At 45.3% G+C, this 23705-nt stretch overlaps 1 long non-coding RNA gene and 1 pseudogene across 2 annotated transcripts; both read right to left on the bottom strand.

Annotated features, from left to right (window-relative positions):
* Nucleotides 1–1137: 1137 nt before the first annotated feature.
* On the bottom strand, nt 1138–2087 carry LOC100687800 (annotated as a pseudogene).
* Nucleotides 2088–5503: 3416 nt separating this feature from the next.
* LOC111097367 lies at nt 5504–22531 on the bottom strand. 2 transcript variants are annotated; one of them, XR_005364036.1, is made up of 4 exons: nt 22237–22531; nt 11547–11780; nt 6810–6975; nt 5504–6447 (listed from the first exon to the last, which is right to left on the bottom strand). It is a non-coding gene; the product is annotated as an uncharacterized LOC111097367 (long non-coding RNA). The 2 variants fall into 2 exon arrangements; XR_005364037.1 differs by having other exon boundaries at nt 6810–6879.
* Between the last annotated feature and the right edge of the window lie 1174 nt (nt 22532–23705).

The raw sequence follows: 23705 nt of genomic DNA, 5'->3' as shown, positions 1-23705 counted from the left end.
TCGGTGCAGCCAGAGCTCCTCAGCAAGAAACATCGGCTCCTTGGGGTGGAGAGGCCTCCAGGTCCAGAAGGTTTAATGTGCAGTTGTGGAGAGCTCCCGATGTTCTCTGCTTTTGGCCAGGCAGCCCTGGGGCCTGGGGATAGGGCAGGGGCTGCTTCAGGAGCCCAGAGGAGGCCACGTGACAGGACAGGCATCCCTGCCTGGGGACCTCACAGAGCTCTTAGGCTAGCAAAGCACTGTAGGGGAGGCTCCAAGAGCTGGGAGTTCCAGACAGGTTTCTTCTTTCAGAGGCTCATGTCTAACAGGAGAACCCAGAGACTTCTACCCACCAGAAAACAAATTCCATGTCACAAGGAAAGAAGTACCCAGTGGGGAGGGCCAGGCTGGTTCAGTCACACAGATGGGAGACAGGACTAGAAAAAGACTTGCACAGCGTGATTTTGATTGGGGGAGTCAGGAATTCTAGAATGTCAACCTTGGTAGGGATTTTAAGTTCTGGTCTAATCCTCTGATTTTCCAGATGGAGAAATTATGGGAAATGACTTGTCTAAAGTCTGCACCGAAGATGAGATTCAAATATAGACTTTCTGGACCTAGTCCAGTGCTCTTTCCTCTACATTTGATCTCTAAATGTCTCTTTTTTCCCAACATTTTAGGGCTTTCTGTGTCCTCAAAACTATGATTTCTCAAATAGCTCCTTCTAGTGCACTCCCTTTTCGGTCTGGGTTCCTACTCATCCCCCCACTTCACTGGTTCACTGCTTTCTTTCTTTTGTTAATGATGATTAACAAAAGTATCTTATTTATTCTGCCCATTAGTAACTAATATTTGAGAATGTTTATAATATTAATGGAACTTAATCTAAGAAGTTCAACTTACTTTTTCTTACATTTCAGTATTGGGTGTTAGCAAGAGAGAGAGAGTCAAAATAATTATGGTCAAAATTATTTGGTCAAAAATTATAGTAAATGCTTGGGATTAGTCTATATACCACTCAGTTTTTGGGGGCGGCACCTGGGTGGCTCGGTGATTGAGCATCTGCCTTTGCTTGGGTCATGATCCCAGGATCCTGGGATCAAGTTCTGCATCGGGCTCCCTGCAGGGAGCCTGCTTCTCTTTGCCTATGTCTCTGCCTCTCTCTCTGGGTCTCTCATAAATAAATAAATAAATAAATAAATAAATAAATAAATAAATAAATAAATAAATTTTTTTAAAATTTAGTTTTTGGCATAAAGCTCTCTGGCTGCAAGAAAGAACATTTGGTTTGCTTCACTAATAGGAATATCTCTTAATGCTGGAATGGCCTTGATATTTCGTTTTCTTTTATATAATTTTTTTTTTTTTGGCTGTGGGTCTTTAGCATAGTTATCTGTGATTGTGTTAATGGCATTGAGAGGAGAGGTACTCCTGATGTTTATTCCAAATAGGAGTCTGTAACCTATTACTATGGTCATGAGGAGGTAGGCAGGCAATACAACTGCTCGATATTTTTGAGTCCAATAGGTTAAGCCTAAGGAGTTTAGCCAAGATTCAGGAATAAAAGCCCACACAAGATCTAGTATGAAGCCAAATTGGGAGCTTTAGAAAAGAACAAAGCCATCAGTTGCTCTTTCTGGCAAGGGTAAAGGTAAACTTTCCAACATTTTCCCCATGGCTTTAGACAATCTTGACCCTTGAAGCTCCCACTCAGGCCCCTGCCGACAGCTTGGCTACCTCAGCACCCTTTCTGTTTTACAGCCTGCCTGTGTAAACTCAGCTCTGTCACAAGCCTCTGCAATGCTCGAGGGGTGTGAGTGCAATGCTCTAAGTTCCACGGGAATGGGAGAGTCCTGGGCAGAGGCATCAATCTTCTTTCTAGAAGATGTAGGGAGATAAGGACAGTCCTTAGGTCTTCCTGAGGCTCTGGACCAGTTACTCTACTGTCCACTGTTGGACCTTCAACCTGACACCTAGTCCCATGCTCCAGGGCTTTTAGCTGCTCCTACTACCTGGTTGCCTTCTTTCCCCTTCCCACCTCATCCCATTCAAGGACCAGAACTCTCTTCCCCCCTAATGTCTACCCCAGCATGGGGCTAGAACTCACTACTCTGAGATCAAGAGTCAATGCTTTACTTACTGAGCCAGCCAGGCACCCCAAGGACCTGAACTTTTTTTTTTTTTTTAATTTTTATTTATTTGTGATAGTCACAGAGAGAGAGAGAGAATGAGGCAGAGACACAGGCAGAGGGAGAAGCAGGCTCCATGCACCGGGAGCCCGACGTGGGATTCGATCCCGGGTCTCCAGGATCGCGCCCTGGGCCAAAGGCAGGCGCCAAACCGCTGCGCCACCCAGGGATCCCGGACCTGAACTTTTAATTAATGAATTAGTTAATTATGAATTTTATTTATTTATTTATTTAGCGAGAGAGAGAGTGCGTGAGCAGCATAGGGGGGGCAGAGGGAGAGAGAGAGAGGATCTTTCTTTTTTTAAATTTTTATTTATTTATTCATAGAAACACACAGAGGGGGGGCGGGGCAGAGACACAGGCAGAGGGAGAAGCAGACTCCATGCAGGGAGCCCGACGTGGGACTTGATCCCGGGACTCCAGGATCAGACCCCAGGCTGCAGGTGGCACTAAACCACTGCGCCACAGGGGCTGCCCAGAGAGAGAGGATCTTAAGCAGGCTCCACGCTGAGCACAGAGCCTGATGTAGGGCTTAATCTTACAATCCTGAGATCATGACCTGAGCCAAAATCAAAAGTTGGATGCTTAACCTACTGAGCCAGCCAGGTGCCCCAACCCATACTTTTAAAAGTGTTTGTGGGGGCGCCTGGGTGGCTCAGTTGGTTAAGCATCTGCCTTCTGCTCAGGTCACGATCCTGGGGTCCTGGAATTGAGCCTGACATTGTTGGACTCTTTTCAGTGAGGAGTCTGCTTCTCCCTTTCCTCCCCCTTCATGCTCTCTCTCTCGCTATCTCTGTCACTCCCTCTCTTTCCAATAAAATAAATAAATCTTTTTAAAAAAACATTTGTGACTGAGCACTTGGGCATTTGAATGAATCCTTCTCATTCCACATTCATGACTGGCTCTGCTTCTTTTTCTCAAACCATGAATGCACCCACGTCATTCCAAATTCTAAAAAATGTTCAGGATTTGTGGATATTTGCACTAACTGGGGAAAAATGGGAGATAATAGTAATTGAGACCAGAGGCAGGGTAAAGTATAGAAAATAGATGTGAATCAAGCCAGCTGGCAAGGCTCTTCTGCTGCCTTGCTGTGCAGTCTTTCTTTTTTCTCCCCAAAGATTTTACTTATTTATTCATGAGAGACACAGAGGCACAGACACAGGCAGAGGGAGAGGGAGAGGCAGGCTCCATTCCATGTAGGGAGCCTGACGTGGGACTCAATCCCAGGTCTCCAGGACCACACCATGGGCTGAAGGCAGCACTAAACCGCTGAGCCACCTGGGCTGCCCTGCTGTGTGGTCTTGGGCAAAGCCTTTAACATCTCTGTCCCTTTGTGTTTTATTTATCAGATAAGGATAATACTGCCTGACTTACTGATCTTCAAGATATGTTAAAGATCGAGTAGGGGAGCAGATTTAAACATTTTCTTAATTTAAAAGAAGATTGAAAAAAAGAATATTGTACCTAAATAGCATCACTGTTAGGATTTCCCCCCAAATCTCATTTTATATATATATAAATACATATTTTAAAAATTACCCATTTCTACCAGTGTCCTCTGAAGTATATTGGAAAGCAGCTAACTGCTAAACTGAATCTGAATTTCATATCCTTTCATATCCTGTTGTCCGGGGAGAGGGGGCTCATGAGTAGTGCCATCCTGGGTCAGAGGAAACAGAGGACCTGCATAATCCAGAGAAGACTAAACAACCTCATGTTGACTGTGCAGAAAAACCAAGGGAAATAGCAGTAGGAACAGGTTCTGAGCTCACCCTTCTCATCCTAGCAACCCTCACCCACCTGGATGTTGTTAGGGTTGAGTTCGGATTGGGTTTGATTTCTAATTAGGGTCTAGGCTAGGATTAGGGTTAGGGTTTCAATTAGGTTTAGATTCTGAGTTTGGATGTAGGTTTAGGTTAGAGGTAGGTGTGGGAAGTTAGGTTTAAAGCTATATTTAGGGCAGCCCAGGTGGCTCAGCGGTTTAGTGCCACCTTCAGCTCAGGGCATGATCCTGGAGACCCGGGATCGAGTCCCACGTTGGGCTTCCTGCATGGAGCCTGCTGCTCTCTCTCTGTCTCTCATGAATAAATAAAGTTATATTTAAAGTTAGGGTCAGGGGTTCCTAGGTGGCTCAGTCAGTTAAGCATATGCCTTCTGCTCAAGTCATGATCCCTGGGTCCTGGGATCCAGCCCTGCATCGAGCTCCCTGCTCAGCAGAAAGCCTGCTTTTCCCTCTCCCCTCCTGCTTGTGTTCTCTCTGTGTCAAGCAATAAAATCTTAAAAAATATATTTTATTAATTTACTGATGAGAGACACAGAGAGAGAGGCAGACACACAGGCAGAGGGAGAAGCAGGCTCCCTGTGGGATCCCAACACAAGACTCGATCCCAGGACCATGGGATCATGACCTAAGCCAAAGGCAGACACTCAACCACTGAGCCACCCAGGTGTTCCATCAATAAAATCTTTAAAAAAAAAAAGTTAGGGTCAGTATTAGTTTAATGGAAAATTAGGGTTAGGTTAAGGTTAGAGCAATGTTTCTCAGCCCTGGCACTACTGACATTTAAAGCTGGATAATTCCATCCTTGGGGCCATCCTGTGCTTTTTTAGGATGTTTAGCAGCAACCCTGGCCACTACCCCCTAGATTCTAATAGTATCCTCTCCCACCTCTATTGTAGGAACCCCAAAATGTCTCTAGACATTGTCAGATGCTTCCTTGGGCCCGGGGGTGGGAGTGTGTTGCTGGTGGTGGTGGGAATCACCTCTGGCCAAGAGCCACAGAGTTAATATAAAGATTAGGGTTAATGTTAGGGTTATGGTCTGGCACCAGGCTATTTTAGATGCTGAGATGGGTTTGTATTTAGGATTAGTTTACAGTTAGGGTTAGGAACTTGTTTATTTTTTTATTTTATTTTTAAAATTTATTTATTTATTTATTCATGAGAGACACAGAGAGAGAGAGAGAGGGAGAGAGGCAGAGACACAAGCAGAGGGAGAAGCAGGCTCCGTGCAGGAAGCCCATGGGACTCCATCCAGGGACTCCAGGATCATGCCCTGGGCTGAAGGTGGCACTAAACTGCTGAGGGATCCCAGGGATCCCTAGGAACTTGTTTAGATGTAGGGTCAGGAGTAAGGTCAAAGCTCAGGTTCAGGTTTGAGTTTGTGCGTCAGTTTTTTTTTTTTTTTTTTAAGATTTTATTCATTTATGAGAGAGAGACAGAGAGAGAGAGAGGCAGAGACACAAGCAGGCTCCATGCAGGGAACCCGACATGGGACTCGATCCTGGGTCTCCAGGACCAGGCCCTGGGCTGAAGGCAGCGCTAAACCGCTGAGCCACCCAGGCCGCCTGCATCGGTTATGTTTAGGTTAGCACCTTGCCACAAATATATCATGGAAATATCATATCACGAATGTTGTGCCTTTCCTCTGGCACGTCTCGGAAATGGTCATATGACTTAGGGGACAGCATACAACAAGCAGAGGCCCCCACCCTGGGTTGGTCCCCATAGAACCCTGCTGAGCCTGTGAGGAATGACTGCATGAGAGCTGTCTTGCCTAAGGAAGGTGATTGCTTGGGATTGTTCCTCACCTCTGGGTGCGACATAAAGACAGCTGGAAACAGCCCCTTTGTGCACCTGCACAGGCACACATACTCTGTGCCACGTGCCTATCCACATGTTATTGCACATCTGTACAATAGTGGGGTCACAGAAACCTTCACGCCCAAAGTCAGGGAGCCGTGCTCGCTTCGGCAGCACATACACTAAAGCCAGGGAACCAGTGTACCTGCCAGGGCTCCCCTCCTGCCGCACTGTGGTTCCCAGGCACGGCACAGCTAGATGACTCAAGGAATGGGAAGATCTTGGAGCTGGAAGCCTGGACACCGATGATTCTACCTTTGTTGTTCTACCGTGTGTGGAACCACAGGCATGTTCATCGCCCTGCCTTAGCCTTTTCTTTTGTGTAGAATAACCAGGATGAAATCCTGACACCCGGTGTCCATCTCTAATTCAATTGGGGATGAAGTTCATGTCAACAAGCTCTTGACGTGTTGGGGAAGGAAGATGCTGTGGTCGATCCCCAGGAATTTTATTCTTTTGTTTCCAGAAGAAAGGGGTGTACAGAGCTTCTAGCTGAGCAGCCGGGCGGTGTCGGAGCCTGCCGAGGCCTCCATCTGCCCACGTCAGAGACTATAGGAGGAGTGGTGGTGTCAGAGGCAGATGCAACAGAGAGGGAACTATGCTTCACCAGCTTGTCAACGTGTCATTAGGGTGTTCCTGTGGGACCAAGAGCAGAGGCAGGAGGCAGGAGCCGTGGGAGGGCGGGCAGAGGGAGGCGGGAGGAAGAGAGAGAAATGGAAGAGATGAAGGGGTCCATGCCAGTTCGGCATCCATCCCTGTCACAAGGAGAGCTCTATCAAACCAAGGCCAGGCCTATAAATCAGGCCATAATTAGTTGCAAAGAGAAAGCTTTAACATCCTCATCAAATTGATTAATACATCTTGTGGCTCAGGACAGGCTGGCCCTGCTTTGGAAAAACTGCAAGCTTGCCCGGCTGGGTGGGAACGGAGGGGGAGAGGGGACAGTTCTTGTTGTGGCAGCATGGAGCCAGGTGCATTGTGTCCCTCTGTTTACTCACTTGCAGAATGTTCTGAGGGGTGGCAGGTGAGGCCAGTTCTCAGTCCAAGTCTTCGTCATGGGCCTGGAGCCTGGAGAAGCAAATGAAGGTGCTGGCTTTGTCAGGAATTCACCCTGACACCTCTGGCACAATATTTGTTTATTTTTCTAGGTCTCAGTTTCACCATCTGTAAAAGGGACATTGTGAACCAGAGGAATTTTGATTACTTCCAGTTCAGACACCATAAATATCTAGGAGCCCAAAGGACAAGGACATTTGGGGGCGATGGCCAGTGAAGATCTAATTACAGGTTCAGTTCCCAGGATATCCAAAGGGAGGTCAGGAGTTAGGGATAAGCTTAAGTAATCTGGTCTGTCTCAGGCTTGACATTACCAAGCATTGCCTGTGTGTCTTTCCTGCATCCTAAGCAGGCAGCAAATACCCATCATCTTTTAAAGCAGCACAGAGAGAAAATATATGGATCAACTTGGATTCACATCCTGGCTCAACTGCTTATTAGCCATGGATTTGGGGAAAGTTACCTACCCTCTTCATCTTTCTCCTCTAAGATAGGGATCACAATGTCTACCTTGCTCGGTCATCATGAGGAGTAGATGAGATATATATGATGAGCTCAACTCAGAGCCTGGCACACAGTAGATGGTCAACAAGTAATAATTAGTATTATTGTTCAGATGACTCTTGATGTCTTTTTTTTTTAAGATTTTATTTATTCATGAGAGACACAGAGAGAGGCAGAGACATAGGCAGAGGTAGAAGCAGGCTCCCTGCAAGGAGCCCGATGCAAGACTTGATCCCAGGACCCTGGGATCATGACCTGAGCCAAAGGCATCTGCTCAACCGTTGAGCCACCCAGGTGCCCTGACTCTTGATGTCTTACAAATGGCATCTAAATCACATGGAGACCAAAAACAAAAACATAAAGTCTAGTTAAAAAAAGTAAAGCCCTGATGCCCCCACAGGATGTCTAGCTAATCACCCTTTTGGGACAGAAAATCAATAGTAGCATTTTGTTGTGTAAAAGGCACTGGACTCGAGCTTGAAGACTTAGAGGATCTCGCCTCTGCAACTTATGGATTGTGAGACTTTGTGCAAGATCCTTCACCATTCTGAGCCTCGCTTTCCTAAATCAAGGATGTTTTTGGCATCCAATTAGATAATGTGTGTAAACAATCCTTGTAAGACATAAACATATTCAAATATATTTAAATATAAAGCATTTTATGAGCAACATTCAGTGTTGTCTGCCGCAGACTGCCTCAAAGTCTCCCATTGGGAGAACAAATGAATTACATTCTTCTCAAGGCCTCAGAGATTGTGCTCCATTGCTTGAAGGGACCCTGTGTCTTTATGTCTTCTATAAATTGCATTTTCCTATTTCCTGCTTTACCAAAAACTTTGACCTAATTGCTGATAATAAACAAAGAACCTCTATTCTGTGGTGTTTGGGTAACATGCAGGTTTAGATAGTGACACTATCCAAAAATGTACTTTCCTTCTTCAAGGAAGAATAAGTGAACTGTGGGAAGCATGGCTGCTCATATGTATATATTTATTTCCCAGCCTCCCTTGCAGTGAGGATGGATATATGATTCAGTTCTTGGTAATGGAATGAAAGCAGAAGTGATGTGGGTCAATTATGAGCTGGAATATTCAGAAATGGATATGCCTCTTCTACACTTTTTATTCTTCTTGACACCCAGAACACGTGCATACCCTCAACTCAACTTGAATCAGGCAAAGGCCATCATAGGGGATGGTGGAAAAACAATCCAGGAGGAGCCTGGTTCCCTGAATGACAGCATGGAGGAGAATCTGTCAACCTGGAGCTCAGACTGTTCTGTGAGAAAACAACAACAACAACAACAACAACAACAACAACAACAACAACAAACTTCTATCTTGTTGAGACATTGCACTTGGGGTTCTTTATTATAAAAGTTTAATCTCTCATCTTGCGGAATTATTTCTTTGCATTGCATGTCTCCCCCAGGAGTCCATTACTCATTCCACTATCTTTTTTTTTTTTAAGATTTTATTTATTTATTCATGAGAGACACACAGAGAGGCAGAGACACAGCCAGAGGGAGAAGCAGGTTCCCTGTGGAGAGCCTGATGTGGGACTCCAGGATCATGCCCTGAGCCAAAGGCAGATGCTGAACCACTGAGCCACCCAGGTGTCCCCCATCCCACTATCTTTAGGTTATAGCACCAAATGTAGAAAATACCCTTCACTTTATTTTTTTTTTTTTTTAAGATTTTATTTATTTGAGAGAGCAAGAGAGAGGAAAAGAGAGAGAGCATGAGCGGGGGGAAGGGCAGAGGGAGAAGCAGACTCCCCACTGAGCAGGGAAGCCCAACATGGGGTCCAATCCTAGGGCCCTGGGATCATGAACTGAGCCAAAGACAGCCACTTAATTGACTGAGCCAGCCCAGTCATCCCAGAAACTCTTCATTTTTTTTTTTTTTTAATTTATTTTATTTTTTTAAAGATTTTATTTATTTATTCATGAGAGACACAGAGAGAGAGAGGCAGAGACACAGGCAGAGGGAGAGGCAGGCTCCACATAGGGAGCGCGATGTGGGACCCGATCCCGGGTCTGCAGGATCATGCCCTGGGCCGAAGGCGGCACTAAACCGCTGAGCCATGGGGGCTGGCCCGAAACTCTTCATTTTAAAAGACACACTAGGTGGGATGCCTGGGTGGCTCAGCAGTTGAGCGTCTGCCTTTGGCTCAGGTCGTGATCCTGTGGTCCTGAGATCGAGTCCCACATCGGGCTCCTTGTGGGGAACCAGCTTCTCCCTCTGCCTGTGTCTTTGCTTCTCTCTCTGTGTCTCATGAATAAATAAATTCTTTTAAAAAAAAAGACACAGTAAAAGATTCCACTGCTCTTGGTGTATTTGAAGGCTGGGTCTGCATCTCATTCAGAGTCATCTTCTGATAATAATTTTATTATTAATTTTAAAATAATTTTATTAAGAAGCTCTCCATCCATTTATACTCAAAACTACCCCTTAAAAAATAATCAGCTTCATTTTCTTGTACTCGCCTGCCACAATGAAGTCTACTCTATTCCTGGAAAGCAGCTGTACTTTTAAGGCTGATGGGAAGGAATATGGGGCAGAAAATAAGACAACTGTAGACTGAGGATGTCTGGGGGGATCCAAAGGGATCTGAACTCTGACCCTGGATCATGTGAAGGGACAAGGAGGGCTCAGGGACCTGGAGAAATAAACCAGAGGTGCCCAAATGACTCATCAGGAGCCTCCAGTAGAGGAAATGAAGTTTTCAAGATCTGTACACTGCTTTCTTATGCTTCTAATCCCCATGAAAACTTGACCCTCACTGGGTGACCCATCGGCTTCCCATCAGTTTGTCATCATCAGTCAAAAGTTTTTCAAGGCCTATGACATTTAGAAAGCCTCCTTCCTGATACCTACCCATCCCCTCTTGGAATGTGGTCCTAGACAGACTCAGGATATCTTTTTAAAATATTTCACTGTGCAGATGGTTTGGAACGTGAGGACTGAGCACCCCCTTTCAAAACCCAGGAGGTATGGGAGTCTAGCAGACATGGGATCACAGGGAAGAGGAGACAATGAAGGAAGGACAAGTGCCAAAGAGCCACAGGTGGGAGCCAGAGTGGGGAGGAGTGGTAGCCTCACTTTGTCACACTGCTGGCCTGAATCACAGGGCAGGGCCGGAAGGGAAGCGCCAGTTGCAAATGCTCCCACCTCATCTCACAGCTCACCAAATATTACGGCCTAGCACATAAAAACCAGAGTGTTAAGCTGCCAGGAGTGTTAAACTCAAGGAGCTGTGACCAGAAGCAGGCAGGCTCTGGGGACAGGATTGGGGAGGTGGCTGCGGCAGGCCAGGGGCTCCCATTAGGCCTCTTGGCTCTCAGGCAGTCACTGAAACCAAGCAGGAAACTTAGCCCTTGCCCTGAAACCCACCTCTGCCTCCTGCCTCTTCATGGTGAGAGTATTTAAGGGAGTCCAGAGCCTCCTTAGCAAGAGGTGGGTAGCTTGTAAGCAGAAAATAAATGCTTTCAAGCCACATAAATCAATGAAAATTAGCAGGAGTCAAGGTAAAAATCCCATCCTCCACCACTTGGATGTCTGAGCCATGGTTCTTCCCTGTGATTTAGAGCCATATGATTAGAGTGGTCCAATCTCGTTTAGTTTTGTTTTTCCCTTTATCCTCCCTTCCCTTTCCAGATAAAGTCCTCTCCTTGAGGCAGGTTCCCACTGGCCGCTAGCTCCTCTGGCTAGAAGCAGGTGTGTGCACCTGTCAGCTCCGCACCTTGATGGATCTCTTTGCTATCTTGGTTCACCTCCTCCCTACCTTCCCCTTAATGAACAGTCCGCCCCAGGCCAGGGATGAGTTGTGGGTGGGGAGCCCATATTCTGAAGGATGTTGCAGAAGAGATGTGTGGCTGCTGACCTCACATGAAACACGGCACCCTCCTAGAGGTGGGGGAGGGTGGATGCAGTAATCAGAGCTCCTGACTCTGACCTCTGAACTTGGGAGAAGTTGGATAACTGCATGGTTTCCCAGCCCTCAGCCCCCTGCCAGAGGCCGAACATAATCCAGCAGTTGATCGAAGTATGAGCTGGGAACCAGAGAGGTTAGATGCCGGGATTCGCCTCAGAAAACAGGGACTCAGAGGGACAAGATGGTATGGGAGGAGAAGGAGGAATTTAGAGTCAGAGAGACATGGGTACAAATCTCACCTCTATCACTCATCGCCTAGATGGACTTGTGCAAGTTTCTTAAGCTCTCTGAGCCTAGTTTCCACACCTTTAATGTGAAAATAATGATATTCTCTCATGGAGTTGTAGCAAAGACTACATGAAATAATTGAATTGATGTCAAGTTCCTAGTCCATGGTGTCTGGAATGTAGCACTTGCTCATAACATGATAGCTTCCTGCCTCTTCAGTCTTCTGCCCAAGGATGTACAGCAAGCTAGGAAAGAAGTTAGAAAAAAAAAATAGTTAGAGCCCCAGCTTGTGTTTTCTAACTCCTTGTCCAATACCTGGTATCCATCCAGCTCAGGAATCTACCCACTACAGGCTCTTGGTCTAGCCAGCTAACTGAATGGCAGAGAGAGCAGTTCTCCAGGAGATAGACTAGAATATGCCCATTCTGAGGAAGGAAGAATCACACTCAGCATGGTGTTGTGCAATATAGACATTGCCAGTCAAGTCCTGACTCAGCCACTTACAAGTTGTGACCCTGGGCAACTCCGGGTGCCTCAGTTTCCCCAATGTAAAGTGGCTGTGATTGTAATCCTTGCCATGGGGTGGCTCTGAGGTTCAAAGGAAATAGAAGATGGGAAAACCCTGTGTAAATGCTTCTCTATGTATAATGGAGCGGTAATCATTTTTTAAAATTTTATTTGAGAGAGAGGGCACAAGCAGGGGGAGCAGCAGAGGAGAGGGAGAAGAAGACTCCCTGCTGAGCAGTGAGTCCAACATGGGGCTTGATCCCAGAACCTGAGATCATGACCTGAGCTGAAGACAGCCACTTAACTGACTGAGCCACCCAGGTGCCCTGGTAATCATTTTATTCACCAGATTTCTCTTAGGAAGGAAACTGCTTGGAAGAATGCCTTGATATGTGTTTATCACACGGCAGATGTTACCAAAGCTCTAGAGAAGGGAGAGTCTTGTTCTGCAGGAGAGAGCAAGAAGAGGAGAGAAAAGGGAGTGATGAGGCCCCAACAGGAGAGAGGCCAGGCATCCTGAAGGCGCACGTGAGATTCCACACTGGTTGGACTGACTGGCAGGTGTTTTAGGAACAGTGACTCCCACGTGCCCATTACAGTTGCTTGTGCCATGTGATACAAGCTCTTCCTCCCGTGCCCCTGCCCAATCTTTGGGTTTCTCCAGTAAACTCACCATTTTTGCAGCACTGATCACACACATCTAGTGATTAATACACATTCTTTCATTTATTCCTCCATAACTTTCCACAGATGAAGAGCCGAGGCTCAGAAAACTCGGACAACTTGCTCAACATCACATAAATGTTAGCTGCTAGTGGAGGGATTCCAGTGGGCATGTAGGTCCGAGCACTGGGCCCTGTTGCCCCTCTGGATCTCAGTTTTCTGAGGTTAAAAAGGTCATTTAACCTCCCCAAGCCCCAGTTTTTCTATCTGTAAGAAGAAATGTCTCTGTTGCTTCTCTCCTTGGTCAAGATATTTGATAGATGGAAGAGGTAATAGATGTAAAGTACTTTGAGAGCTTTTAAACAAACAACCCCGTTGTGAAAGTAAGCTATTATTAATACTATATCTCACATGCTAAAAGGCCTGTTTAATCCATCCTGCCCTAAGGAGCCAAAGAGGATATTTCCTCTCTCTGTTTAGTTTATCCTTTCTAGTCAAGTGCCAAGTCTGTTCACGTTTCTTCCTCTTGTCAGAAAGCAGGCATATGGATCTCCCTTAAAGCTACCCAAGTCCAAATACCATGACCATCTCAAAGGATTCCCTTCCTCTTATTCATCTCTCCAGCACCTTTCAATGATAGGGACTAACTCCATGGTGTTTAACAAAACAGTTCTCCAGGAAAAAAAAAAAAGTACTATCTTGATCTGTAACATTTGCCAATTTCCTTAGTGTAAATACTCGCAACATGACTGATTTCAAACTATCATTATGACATCACTCAGTGCAGAATTATGAAGAGATGGAGAGTATCACACCCTTATATAGTATTTCTACTATATACGTACAACAGATATAAATAACCCCAAAAGATCATAGTAAAATCTAGTGAAGGAGTTCCTGCCTGGGTCGGTCAGGTAGAGCATGTGATTCTTGATCTTGGGGTTGTGAGTTTGAGCCCCACATTGGGTGTAGAGTTTATTTAAAAATAAAATCTTAAAAAAAAATCTAATGAACCACTTGGGTGGTTCAGCGGTTGAGGGTCTGCCTTTGGCTCAGATTGTAATCCTGCGGTCTTGGGATCCAGTCTTGCATCTGGCTCCCCAGAGGGAGCCTGCTTCTCCTTTAGCCTGTGTCTCTGCCTCTCTCTGTGTCTCTCATGAATAAATAAATAAAATATTTTAAAAAATCTTTTAAAAATCTAGTGAAATAAATAAAAAGGGATATGTTATTATTTTTGTTTTAAAATTTCTTTAATTATAACTATATAATTTTAGTTTTTATTTTTAAAAATAATTTTATTTATTTAGCAGTGAGGAGGGGAGGGTTGAAAGAGGGGGAGGGAGAGAATATCCAGCAGACTCCACACTGAGTGTAGAACCCAACAGGGGGCTCAATTTCATAACCCTGAGATCATGACCTGAGCTGTAACCAAGAGTCAGAACGTTGGATGCTTAAGGGACTGAGCCACCCAGGTGCTCTAGTTTTAGGTTTTTCTTACAAAATCGTTGGACAAATTCTTGAAAATTTAAAAATCAGTGCTCCCAAGGTAGAATGAGGCAGCTCTAGACCACCCACATGTCCACACAAAGACAGGTAATCTGTAGCACAGAAGCCAAGGTGTGTTGGAGGAAGTGCCAAGAGAGCCTGTGATATGTTTTTCTATTTCAGAAATGAGAATTTCATAGGAAATAGTATGTTGGATTGACAATGGCTATTCCAATCTCCTAAATTGGAAGTACTCACCTAGTCCTTTCCCCCTAACCATGAACAAGAACCCCTGAGTCTGTTCTCTGAGATCCTGAACTGATCACGCTCCTGTTGGGAAAGAGACAGCCTACTCAAACAGGGTTCATTCAAGAAGAGTATAATAAAGGCATATTTACAAAGCTATGGACAGAGTTCAGAGAAATCCACAAGGGATAGTTAGTGGGAAACAATTGGTTCTCTGGGCCTGAAGGGTTAAAGAAGGAACATTTCCCAGAATCTGGAGAGAGCTGTAGCAGATGGGGGCCCCAGAGGAGCACCATGGCCTTTAGGTAAGGAACATAGGCATCGTCAACCCAAGGCAGGGCTAGCAGGGACCTGGGGGAATAAAGACCCTGAACTCACACCTTCAGCCTTCCAGTGACTTGCTGCATGATATATATTGGTTATCTTGTTCTCCCTTAAGAACTTCAGGCAAAGTCACTGTTTCTTGAGCACTGACCATTGACTGATCCCAACCAGAAGTCAGAGGATAAGAGAGTCTCTTGAGGCAGTTCATAAAGATCATTTCCTAGCACCAGCACCAACAGCAGGGGAGGGGAAGGATAGAGAGTGGACATGGAAGGCCAGAGAGATCAGAGAGCACAGATCCTTAGTGGCTCATTGACAGAAGTCATTCCCAGAGTAGCATCTCAGGCTGATGCTTCTGAGACTTTAATAGGCATACTAACCATCTAGGGATCATAATGCAATTTCTGACTCAGTAGGACTGGGTTGAGTCCTAAGATATTGCTGACCTGTGGACCACCCTGTGGGTAGGAGGGTCTTAGGCCCTACTCACCCTGCCACAAGCTCTAGTGGGCTTGTCTAGCTAAGGGCAAAGCAGAGATGTCAAACTCCCTTCCTCCTTCCTACACCACCTTCCTTTTCCTTCTCCTAAAATGCCCTCCTGGTGCAACACAACTATCTAGTAGAAACCCAGAATTCAATTCTCTCTCCTCTCTCTGTTCCCAGGCCACGCTAGAAAGATGTGGGTTTGCAGACCCCCAGAACTTGAAGGCAGATCTCTCCACTGGAGGAAATCTTTAGGGAATATTCCTAAGTCCTAAAACCTTCCCTGTTTCCTTTTTCTCTCCATGTTTTTACCCCTTGGCAGGAGGAAGCAGCTGCAGGATTAGCCCTTGGACACTTGGTCCAGTTGCCTGGTAGAAGGAAGGCTGGCTCTAGGGGTATCTCCATTAATTCCAGACATAATGCAGGTGTGTGCACTAGTGGGTGTATCTTTACATATATATATGATGTAAATGCATTGGGGTGGGCAAGGAATGAAAAGTTGGAAACTGGATGGAGATGGCTTAACACAATTCCTTCTTGGGAACTTAGATAATTTCCTCAAAAAGGGACAATGCAGCAACAAAGGTAGTTTAGACCCAGTGACTTTCAAGATGTACCCCATTACCTATATGCATTCACTACTATTCCCACATGGGATAGTTTCCATGCAAAGTTCTAGGAAAAAAGGCCTAGTCAAGTGAGGATTTTCCAGAAATGGCCTGTTATTAAGATCAGTCACAGATAATCCAGATTCCATGAGTAAAAGCCTCCTCGGCGGACATGTGTTCAGCAGCATGGGGATAGTGTGCTTATCCTTTTCCCAAAAGAAAGCATGGAGGATGAGTCCCCAGATTCCCAGCTAGTGAGAGTACTGGCCCATAACACTCACCGTATCATTTATTTGGTGCTTGTCATAAAACACCCAACACCAAAGAGCAATTTACAGTTTATAAGGAACTCTTCAAATACATTACCTCCTTAAATTTTTACAATGCTCCTATGAGAGATAAGGCAAGGCAGGCTTATCACCATTTTATAAACAAGAAGTTGAGGTTCCAAGAAGTTAAGTACTTTACCTAAGGCCACCAGACTCTTGGGTAGTGGAGCCAGGATGGGAATGCAGTTTTCCTGATTCCTACCTATAACACAGTATAACACAGTCTCCTTTCTGTGCACCACCTTCCTTTTTTTTTTTTAATATTTTATTTATTAGAGAGAGAAAGAGGCAGAGACACAGGCAGAGGGAGAAGCAGGCTCCCTGCAAGGAACCCGATGTGGGACTCGATCCTGGATCCCAGGATCATGCCCTGAGCTAAAGGCAACTGTTTAACTGCGGAGCCACCAAGGCATCCCTACTGCCTTCCTTAGAAAAACTTTTTTATCTGGTAGCTAATTGTTTGGCATTTTCTGATGCCGTTTCCTTACAGATATGTAAATGCTCTGACAGCATAAACTTTGTTTCTCTTCCTTACCAATTTTTCTCCAACACCTACAACAATACCTTATACACAGCATGGGCTTCACAAAATTACGTTAAAAGTGTGAATAAATTATATAGATTACAAGCTACGCAAAGGTGGGGCTCTAACTTGGACTTCTTGGAATCCCTCACCATAATTACACAGTAAGAGGGTAAATATTAGTGATAAGAAAAATGACCTAATATCCAGTGGGTATGACTGACTCTGTAGGAAGCCATCTGCCCTGGAAAGTAATATATTTTGAGGAAGAGAGTCCCTGTCTATGGCTTCTAGAATTCTAAGCGCCGACTCTCTCTTCTCAGTGTTTCTTGTTACCTTCAACTTTGCCCCTCTCTCACCCTCCAGGGTGAAGACATTTGCCCTTGGAGCAGACTGTCCAGAAGCTCAGGCCTGCATCTTTTTGATTTAGGAAAGAGGCACGATGGAGTCTTGTAACAATGGTCTGCATCTCCACGTGCTCCCACTGCCACCAGAAATAATAAAATGGTTTGTTTCTCTTGGCAGCCTCCACCTAACAGTTCCCCATGTGTGTGTTGCTTTCTTCAATTTTCCCCTCTACAAAATCTGGTCATGTTTAATAACAATAAATCAGAGGAGAGATTGCAGCCCGGAAGAGAAGTCTGGGGCGGCCGGGGTTTCCACATCTGGGGCCCATTCGGGTTGAAGCGATGACAATTCCTAATAAATGTTAATGGAGAACCTCCTCAGATTCATACACTCCGGCCATAATTTAGCCTGTCTCCATGCCCGATGACCTTTTGAACATCCAGAATACACCCATCATAGCACCAGCTACAGTCCTGGATTGCTTCCTGCATATGAAGTGGGGGGGGAAAAAACCAAAAAAACAAAAAACAAAACAAAACAAAACAACAACAACAAAAAAACAACAAAAAAACCCCGAAAACAAACCCAACCTAACAAGGTTTCTTGTTATTGATTACAGTTCTCCATTTTCCCTTCCCTGGACTACTCTTTAAGGCTCACAAAGCCTTGGGGCCAACAGCCACCCAGGTGGTTAGAGGCCAGGGTGTCAGGTTAAAGGATGTTCCCTTCTGCTCTGAAGGGAAGCTCCCTGAAGTCTGACAGCTGACACTATTCCCGTAAGAGATGGGGCTGGACATCAAAACTCCTCTCTTTCCTTTTTTTTTTTTTTTTTTTTTTTTGCTTCGGAGAGACCCTTTGCTGATCCCACTTGTTCTATCCCTTTGGTCAGCCACTCTTCCCCCTCCTTCCCCTTCTCATTAGGCAGTCTGTAGGGCTGGCTCCAGTCTTCGGCCTCTCTCTTCCTATATCTGTCACCTCCATGAATCTATGTCCACATGTGCCTTTCCAGTTCTGGCCTCTCTCTCAAGATGCAGTCCTGGGGGCTAGGTGGTTTCACCTGATACCCAGGCCACTGTCTAAAATTCTATCTAAATTAACTTATCATCTCGCCAAAACATTTGGCCTCTTTGTCAAGTTTCCATATCTCTGTTAAGAACATGGGTATTCTTTTTTTTTTTTTTTTAAGATTTTATATATCCATTCATGAGAGACAGAGAGAGAGAGGCAGAGACATAGGCAGAGGGAGAAGCAGGCTCCCTGTGAGGAGCCTGATGAGAGATTCAATCCCAGGACCCCGGGATCACAACCTGATCGAAGGCAGATGCTTAACCACTGAGCCACCCAGGTGTCCTAAGAACATAATTATTCTTTCAGCCATACAGGTAGCTGATTGTGGTGCTACCTTAGACACTCCCTCTCTGCTGCCTTCTTTCCCTGTCAGGGGATAGAGTTATTAGAACCTCCATCCCAGCCTCACTCCTAACTTCCACTGCCACCTCATGCTTCAGGCCCTTATCCCCTCACTTTGAAATTGCCTCTCTCTCTGTAATCGTGGCAGATAGGTACATCATCCCAAGATGTTATCTTGATAATGTTCTCCTCAGCTCAAAATTCTTCAGTGGCTTCCCACTGACTTATCATTATGATTATTCAAATGATTATTTTACATAATTAGGTACCCTTGAACTGTCTAAGGTCACATAATGTTGGAGCCAGATTTTGTTTAAGTAGGCTCCATGCTGGGCATGGACTTCAGAGCAGGACTTGAACTCACGACCTTGAGATCAAGATCTGAACTGAAATCAAGAGTCAAATGCTTAACTGACTGAGCCACCCAAGCACCCCAGAGCCAGGTTTTTAGACTGTAAACAGGCTTTTCACTGTTTCCCCCTTACCAGGTTCAGTAATATGCTTTATTAGAATTCCTTTATTTGTTCAACAAGTATTTTTTTGAGACGCTGCTACATGCCAGAGTTCACCGAGTACTGGAAGATAAAATGGTAAACAGGATAAGCATTGTCCCATGTGGAAACACTTTCTTTTCTTTTCTTTTCTTTTTTTTTTTTTTAAAGATTTTTATAAATATATTTATTCAGAGAGAGAAAGGCAGAGACATAGGCGCAGGGAGAATCAGGCTCCTTGAGGGGAGCCTATGTGGGACTTGATCCAAGGACTCTGGGATTGGATCACACCCTGAGCCAGAGGTAGATGCTCAACCACTGAGTCACCCAGATGTCCCATGGAAACACTTTCTTGTGGGGAGAAAACCAAAGAAAAAGAAAACATAGATATATAAAATAATTGCAACTCTGTAAAGTGCCAAGCAAGAGCTGAGAGAAAATAAGGGAGTTCTATAGTATTTTAAACAGGTCTCCAAACTCACATCTTTCCCATTGATTGCTACCTCTCTGGTTCTTGAAGGATATGATCACCTTTGGGGGACCCTCCCTCTAATAGCTCCAATAAGGGCAAGCATAAGTAACACTTTGTAAAACCAATTCCTTGAGTATATCTCTAATTTCTTAGTGCAGATAGTTATTAAACAAATTAAGCTACATTTCTTGGACATTTAGAATAAAGGATGTAATCTAATGATGCCCTTATTTGGACTGAAGACAGAATGGATGTTTGCCTTAATGTATAAATGATTTAGGTTAGACACAGTGAAAGACTGCCTGGCAAAACTTCAATGGAACAGGCACCCAAGGCAGTATAATCAGTCAACTTCAGTAAAATAGTGTTCCATAAGAAATGACCTAAAATCTCAGAGGTTACGATCTTTCTTTCTTTCTTTCTTTCTTTCTTTCTTTCTTTCTTTCTTTCTTTCTTTCTTTCTTTTTTAAAGATTTTATTTATTTATGAGAGTCACATAGAGAGAGGCAGAGACATAGGCAGAGGAAGAAGCAGGCTCCCTGCTGGAAGCCCGATGTGGGACTCAATCCCAGGACCCTGGGATCATGACCTGAGCCAAAGACAGACGCTCAACCACTGAGCCACCCTGGTGCCCCCAAATTATTTATTTCTTGCTTATAGGTTTGTGGGTTGGCTGCAGGGGCTCCGTTCTAGGTTGTGGATTTTGTTCAGGTTCACTCTGTGTACCTTCTCATTCTGGGCCCCAGGCCAAAGTGACCAGGACATGCTCTTCTCATGGTCCAGGGGCAGAAATGGAAGAGGCTAAGCCCAACCAAGCAAGTAGAGTGAAAACCTCTGCTTACACTCCATTGGCTAAAGCAAGTCACACGACTAAACCCATCATGGGCGGTAGGGGTAAGACTTTTCCCCACATGGAGGGACAGAGAGGACATTCAATATTTGCTGAATAATAATCCCCTCCACCGCAGGGAAGCTAAGGAGTTTTCTTTCACAAGTCATCTTTACAAACAGAAGAGATGGTCATTTATCTGGGTGCTTCTTCGTACCATACCACCTGAAGCACAGCAAAGGAGGACTAGAAGACATGATTTCTTAAAGATGCCTATTTTGGTACAAGGGCAATGTAATTCGTGTTTGATATCTGGTTGCCACTGAAGTCCCTTTTCCTCTTCCACCAGAGCTGTGCCATGGGGGTGATTTGCAGCCCAAGTCTTAATATCAGAGTCTCTATGTAATTGTACACAAGTGACAGTCACACAGCAAACATAAATACAGAAGAGATTCTGATACCATCGGGGAACAGTATTCCTGCCATCCAGTCAGCTTTGTCTGCTGCCACAGAGCAGTTAACTCTGGAATGAAATTGGAGAGCTAACTGATGGTCAGAGGGGACCCGGAAGACTTCCATTTGTAACTGAGACAGGCAGGGCTCAGCCAAAGGGGAAGCAGGAAGGGATTTTATTTACCATGCCTAGCTAAATTCAGCTCACAAACATTTAACATTTATACAGTGCATGAAATCACTTGTGGTTTCATTTTTCAACTTATTCAAATGTAAACACACATGCATAATTGTGAATCCACAAGCTCGGAAGTCTTTGACTCCAAATCTCCATACTCTGTATCTATTTCAACCGTGATCATGTCCTTTCTCTCTCTTGTTTTATCCCAGGGTGCTTTTCCACTCTCAATATCTGCTATTAGGAATTTTTGAGGCACAACAACTGGAAGAACAGCCCCGGGCCCAGGTACCTGGCTGGTTCAGTCCTGACAGCATGTGACTCTTGATCTTAGAGTTGTGACTGTGAGCCCCATGTTGGGTGTAGAGAAGATTTAAATAAATAAACTTAAAAGGAAAAAAAGAGGGGCGCCTGGGTGGCTCCATCAGTTAGGTGTCTGCCTCTGGATTGGGTCATGATCCTAGGCTCCTGGGATTGAGCCCTGCATAGTGCTCCCTGCTCCCTGCTCTCAGGGGAGTCTGCTTCTCTCTGCCTCTGCCTCTTCCCTCCCTCATGCTTTTTTTTTTTCTCTTTTCTCTCTCTCTCTCTAATGAATAAATAAAATATTAAAAAAAAAAGAAAAGAAAAAGAATAGTCCCCAGACCATCAGCAGCCTGCACCACCTGAGAACTTGTTAGAAATGCAAATTTGGGGTCCCTCCCCAAGACTTGCTGAAACAGCATCTCTGGTGATGGAGTGGAAAGGGGTTGTCCCAGGAAACTGTCTTAATAAGCTCTTTAGATGACACTTTTAAGCCTACACACTGAAGTTCGGGAACCAAGGTAGTTCTGACTCAGTAGGTCTGCAGCAGAATCCACAACTTGCAATTCTAACACTGATGCTGTTGTCTGTGGACCATACTTTGAGTAGCACTGATTTAGAACTCAACCTCATACAGGTGAAATGAAAGCCAACAGTGAAAGCCTTACTGGTCCTGGGTGGATAGGATGAAAGTTTTAGTAAAAGAAATGAGTGACTAATGGTGGGGTTTCAGGTAAAAGCCAGTGGATTTTAGAAACCCTCAAATCAGGTTTTGGTCAGAGGGTAGACCTGGAGCCTCTGAAGCCACATTGCGTGTGGTTAACTTTCTTTGACCTAGAGAGCCTGGCCAGGGATGATTAAAAAATGAGGGTTGGATGGGGGAAAGCACAGGCCTGGGAATCAGGAGACCTGGGTTCTACTTCTTGCCTTATCACTGAGATTGTAGCCAAGGCTGGGTCCCTTCTAAACCGAAGAAGATGAGAGTGACACAATCTGTACCATTCCTATTCGCCCCCCTGCCATCATTTTTTATTACACAAGATTATGATTACCTTGGCAACGATTTTCTCTCCAGCTGAGTAAGGGAGTCTCAAAAATCGGGAACCCCGAGGTGAACGGTCTACGGCGAGGAGGAGGAGGGGCACACGGTGCCCAGTCGGTTCCGGACCCCCCAGCGGTCGAATTTTCCAGATCAGGGTGCAGGTCTTCCTCTGTCCTGTAGGTGGCGCCTCCCCTCGTTGAGCGCCCTGCCTGCGTCCCGGAGCGCGGAGGGGAAGTTCCAAGTTTCTTGACGTCTGTGCTCTGTTTAGTAGCCTGGGCTCTCCTGCAGCCCCCTAAAACCTATGCCCAGGACCTCCGGGTTTGGGGATCCCGACTTCCTTCCTAGAATGGCTCCGCCTCACCCCGCCCCATCAGAGGCCGCGCACTAGGCCTGCAGCCTCCCCTGCGGCGGGATGCGACCCTGCGGGCCTCGTCGGGGGAGGATTTAAGGGCCGGCACCTGCGCGACGGACTTCAGTGGGAGTTTCTTTCCTGCTCGGTTAAAATGACAAATTGGTACATGAGCGCTTAATGAAAGATGCTGGAAACGTCCGTGAAGATCAGAAAAATCGCCTCTCCGAGCTGACAGCCAGGCCATCTGCATTCCCGCATTCCCATTAATTCCTTAACAATAAACGACAGGAGCGCCTAGAGGGTTAACAGCTTAATTTAATCTCTGAGATTCCTTCCTGGAGCATTGAGAATTAGAAAGGCATTTACAAAACGTTATTTGCACACCTGATTTTTCCCCACTTGATGTGTCTTCTGGACGGGTCACACCCACTGCTGACACATCTGGTACAGTTCTCTGCCCCTCCCGCCATCCATAGAATGCTTTCCACTGGGCACTGGGGCTCCTTGAACCACATGATTGGACTCCAACTGTCCAGAGTTGGAGTTTTGGCTTCTTAGCAGTCACCTCAAATGCTGGTTTACATGATTTCCCCAGAGCCTTTTAGGGACAGGAAAGTCCCCAAAATAGAGCTAGAAAGGTGTTCCTTCTGTTTTGAGTTAATTTCCTTCCTGGTAGGAACTAATGCAAAACTAGGAAGAGGTGCAGGGTAGCAGCAACTGACTTGGAGAACTATCAGGTCTGACTCTGAGAGTCCCTGGCAGATCATGAGCTTTTTTTTTTTACATTTTTAAAAAAGATTTTATTTATTTATTTTAGAGATAGAGAGAACACAAGCCAGGGGAGAGGCAGAGGCAGAGGGAGAGGGAGAAGCAGACTCCCTGCTGAACAGGGAGCCTGCCTCAGGACTCAATCCCAGGACCCTGGGATCATGACCTGAGTGGAAGGGAGACAACTAACTAAGCCACCCAGGCACCCCAGATCATTAGCTATTTATTGAAGATACCAATCCACTCATTTTATGGATAAGGAAACTGAGACCCAGAAATATTTAATCATTTGTTCAAGGTCATACACTCAGATAATGTCAAAACCTCACACTAGGATTCAGATCTCCTCATTCAAGGAC

The sequence above is a fragment of the Canis lupus genome, chromosome 9 (genome assembly GCF_011100685.1).
Source record: "Canis lupus familiaris isolate Mischka breed German Shepherd chromosome 9, alternate assembly UU_Cfam_GSD_1.0, whole genome shotgun sequence".
Classification (NCBI taxonomy): Eukaryota; Metazoa; Chordata; class Mammalia; order Carnivora; family Canidae; genus Canis; species Canis lupus.
This window is presented reverse-complemented; position numbering and strand designations above follow the sequence as displayed.